This window comes from Acyrthosiphon pisum, chromosome A1 (assembly GCF_005508785.2).
Source record: "Acyrthosiphon pisum isolate AL4f chromosome A1, pea_aphid_22Mar2018_4r6ur, whole genome shotgun sequence".
In the NCBI taxonomy this organism is placed as follows: Eukaryota; Metazoa; Arthropoda; class Insecta; order Hemiptera; family Aphididae; genus Acyrthosiphon; species Acyrthosiphon pisum.
Window position 1 is genome coordinate 101,606,751 of NC_042494.1, and position 5,365 is coordinate 101,612,115.

Consider the following 5,365-nt stretch of genomic DNA (forward strand, 5'->3'; position numbering starts at 1 on the left):
AAACCCCTTTTTGAAATTTGGAAGTCCTTAAGGCGGCCGCTATAAACTTTTGAAGTTGGCCCATCTTTAAATTTTTGGTTTTACGATGAAAGTTTGGACTTGCAAATTCTAAAAATAGACTTGCGAATACTTGCTAATAACTTGCAAAATAATGGCATAGATTTTAAAAAAAATCGAAGTACTTAGGTGGGCCAACTTCACGAACGTCTATACTTTACTTAGGTATTATGAATATTTTGTGATAAAGGTTATTATATTGTTGCTACTTGCTTCTGTAGTTCTGTTCTAATGTAATAGTATTACGTTAATAACATCAGATCAAGTTTAAATAATCTATGATCAAGTTAATTAGATTCGTTAAACAACAATTTAAAAAAAACTTTTTACAAATTACCATTTTGAAATACGTAAAAAAATGTTATGTTCATAATTTGATTTAGTAACTCAATTTTAACTCTGTAAAATTAAATATAAATTGTCTTATAATTTTTTTATCCCAATCGTAGATACATTGTCCGTATTGTAAATTCATTTTTATATAAATGTTGTTTTTAACTAAAAAATATTATTAGAAAATATAAATGATATTCCATTGTACATGACTAACGATAGTTTATTTATTTTAATTGATGAAATATAACAAATATAAATATATTGCCATGACTTAAAATATAATGAAACCAATACATCATAAAGAAATAATATTACCAGTAAAACATTGCATGTACAAAATGTCGTTAGTATAAAAAAGCAAAAATATAATTATAATATAACTCAATTTCAGTATAATTATAATATATAATAGTAAGAGTAAAATATATTATAATAATTAATAGTATACAAAATAACATAAAACAAGTAGTAGAATATTATACTTTACAGTATGCCAGTATATTAAAAATTATAAACAATTTATATAAGTACATAGGTAGCTATTAAATATTAATTATATGTCTTGAATTCATGTTATGTATATTATATTAATATATTATAATTATTAAATTGTTACTATATTTTGCTTTAACAAATTTTTTCATACTATTAATTGTTAACAAAATAAGTAGGTACATAACTGTGTGGATAAAAATATGTGGTAAATTAAAAGTATAATTTATATTTTATCTAATTATTATGTGTATAAAATATATACACATATTGACAAAAATACTTAGTAGCCGATTATAAAAATACGAGCAAAGCTTACCTATTTTTTATGAATGTTTTGGTAAGACAACACGATAATGACGTAATCTATTAATTTTGTGTTACTATGGGACATGCATTAGGACTAGAGGTTCTTAAAACCCACAGAAATGTTCGTAGGACTTTCTATATAAGGGGGTTTTATATAGAGGAAGGATATAAAGATATGAAATCATAAAAAGAGGAAATAAATATATAGTATATACACTTGTGATTTTACTATATTATAAAAGTATTTTTGCCATAAACCCCGGAAATGGGATCGTAAAGTTAGGACGGTAATTTTATTTATCTTTTTACGAACACCCATTATGCCAGACGAGAGCTTCGGCAATGAAGTTCGTTTTGTAGTGATAGAAAATCTACATAAAAACTGCTACTTTTAAAAAACTCATTTTGTTTAACGCCTGTGCAGCACCCGAATGCAGTGAAAGTTTTATGCCAACAGTTACGAGTGGATCAATTAAATGTCACAAAACATAAAGAGATAAATCGATTTATTGAAATTGTTCACCCATTATTTACTTTAAATTGGTGTAGTAATAAATAAAGAGGATATTTAAGTTATTATTGTAATCGTATGAAGAAATATTGAAAACATTTATAGTTATATTTGTTAGTATAATTTATATAAATTAAATAAGTCGGTTCTATTGTAGTTGGAATATTACTAAAACAGATTGTAAGTATTGAATAATAGTAAGAAAAATGTTTTATTTGTTTAGTGAAAAATAATATAAGCATAACAATTTAACAATGTCATGTCAATTAATAAATATATAAAAGACATTCAAAGATAATTTTAATCCCTGCAAAATTTCATTCCAGTTGAATAATATAAAAATTATTAAAAAATATAGTACGATATCAGTATAATTTTTTACACTTAAAAACTTTATAATTTAAATTACAATTTAATTACGAGAAAAGTGGATTTTAAATTTTGAAATTATGCCAAATATATTTGTTGACGTATCGTATTATGATTTTCTATGTAGTAAAAGAAACATTTCACTTGGAATTAAATAGTATTTATAGAAAAATTAGTGAAATTACTAATTAAAACTAATTAGTTTATTTTTAGATTCTTGGCATAGCATAATGAATGTATTGATTATATGATCTGTGTTTTATTTTACTTCTGACTGTCATAAGCATAACTTTTAGTAAGAAAATTTAATTTTAAACTTCAATGGTGGTTTCTGGTATACAAAATTAGATCAAGTTGATACTTTTAGTGATCAAATGTAAAAAATTCCTAATACTTACTTTTCAAATAACTAGGAAAACTTGCTTCTAAAGTAATTTATTGTAGGTACAATTAGTAATACAGTATGCTGAATTAATTTTTCCAAAAATATAGCATTTAAACATGTCATTGCTGGTATAAAATATAATAATATAATATTTCAAAAGTTATAAAAATGTACAATAGTAATAGTAGTAAGAAAATTTTCAGTATTCATAAAAAATCATCTGTATGGATCTTCGATATTTTATAAATGGTATATGAATAAGTTATGAGTTTATGACTTATGAGGAAACCTTTTATTAAAATTTCACACGTTTTGAAAACGTGAAAAAAAATGTTATTGACATTTATGTTTCAAGAGTCTAAAAATAAATCAAAACAATCAAAATATTTAGTGAAAATATCTTGTGTGGGAAATGGTCGCATAAAGATTTGGTGAAAATTTAAAGCATCTACGTTTGTTTTTTTTAAGCAACTTTGTGTATTATTTTTGTCGAAAACTGGTTTTGCATAAAAATTTCCGGTTTTTCTTAATTTTTCCCAACGCTTTTGAACACTATTGAGAAGACAAGCATTTATCGTCCCACTCAGAATCTATAGATAACAAAATGCGGGAATTTTTACGTAAAACCAGTATTTGACAAAATAAATTATGTTTTTTTTAGTATAATTTTAAAACGAATAGCTGTAGATACTTGACATTTTCACGAACATTTTCAAAATATTTTGACTGTTTCTGATCTATATATTATCATAAGAAATTATAGAAATTTTATATTTTTAATTAACATTTTTCGTAAGGACATAAACTTAGAAAATTTAATTTAATTTGTACAGTCATAAGTTGTTCATAATTAACTAATTGAAAAATATCAAAAATACAAAGTCGCAATATTTTTTTACGAGGGTTAATATTAAAATGTTGACATCTTAAATTTTTATCAAATGTTAATATTAGCATTTTCAATATAATATTATAGTATAATTTTAAAAATATTTTGTCCTTTTTTATATAATTTATACAATATAAATAGTATTTTATGATAAACAAATACTACCACGCACAATATTAAATAAATAATCATTTTTCACTTGTCCAATAAAAACCATTATTAAGATGATTAATTGCGCATAATAAACAATAAAAAAAATGTGTTTTAATATTCAGGAGTTTCTTACCTTATTATTACCTAGTAGCATAATACATGTATTATAGTAATAATATGTGGATAAAGTCTTATTAATGAAGTAAATAAGTATCAATCTAGAGAGAACGACTTTAATCTTCGAGAAAAAAACGCAGCAACGTGAATTAATGTTGGGAAAATTAAACTGATCCGAATAATTCATTGCCATAATTAATAGTCGGAGTTTTTGAAACACTAATGAACCTCGAAATTCATCCTGGCCTCGCCAAGTCGTTTAATCGCTACCTCACCCACCCCTCTGTTTAGCCTTCCTCAACATTGATTGTCTAAGATGTTTCTTTTTGAATAATATAATAAAAAAAAAAAAAAAAATCGGTCATGTTTTTTAATTAAAGTTAATTACTTTGACAAAAAACTTTTCTGTCCATTTAACAACGGGCCATTTTGGTACTCTCGCCCTCGTTTCCATTAATGGAGGGTTGATTCAGAGTTGGCGGCTGTTCTTGACGTATAAATAATACGAAAAAAAGGGGAAAAACTAAATTCTTGCCAACATGACTGGGTTTTCTTTAATCTCTGGTTTTGAAAAGGAAATAATAAGGGAACTAAATAAATAAATACTATGGACAAGTATCAAATTGTGTTTATAAGCTATAAGGTGAATACTGAGTATGTGTTAAAAAGGTCCTCCATATCATATTTTAAATAAAAAATAAACATCAAGTTATATATACTTATATAGGTAAGTAAATACTACAATGTTCTGTATATTATAAAAACCAAATGGCGTAAATTTATTTAATAAAATAAAAATTGTTTTTTTATTTCTGAAAGTTTTTAATTTTAATTTTAAAACTAAAAACATCATTTAAAAGTTATAACCACTAAAAATATGAGAACCATGTTCAAAAACTAAAAACATAAGTTTATATACTTTTTTATTGAGTATAATTTTATACTCAAAGTACTCAACTACCTGGAAAAGCCAACATATTTATGAAAACGCAACCAGTCCCATATTAGTCTTAATGTTTAATATGTTAATATAAAATACAATAATGTTTTAAATTAATAGAAATATCGATATAAAGTTACCGTTTTATTTAAACAGATTTGGCATTTCATAACTATTGTAGAGGTACTGAAAAATCAAAACTTTTATTCATAGTCTAAAAATAGATAATTATGGAAGTGTTTTAATGGAAAAGCAATGTGATATTTTAAACTAGCCATCATTATCCACTATTTCCCAATTTTGTTTTTACGAGCCATAATATATATTTTTAACTTTACGAGTTGTTTAATATTTTAATATAATTTTAATAAATTAAATTATACAACGATTTTCAAGGTTAAGAAATACAGTTTTTTTTAAAGAAAACAACGTAATTCATGTTTATAGTTAAATGTTTTTAATATTGCCTCTGCAAAACCTTTTTTAATTTTAATTAGAACCGTTGGTTGGATTTAATTTACTTCACTGTTAGCAATAAAATTAAACCAAAAGAACCTTAAAATAGAAAATGGGATGAAGAGGAAGTTAGAGTACTAAAGCAGAAAATTCTCATGGATGTTATAAGATTAGAAAATAAATCTATAATAGAATCTGGGTTAGATATTATTTAATGTTGTAATTGATCAGATAAATATTTTTCAGGGTAGTAACTCATAAATAATATCCAAGTAAATTATATTTTGCCAAGTTATGTGTTTATTTGGTAGAATCTCAAACATCTAGGGACACAGTACACAGCTAAACAAG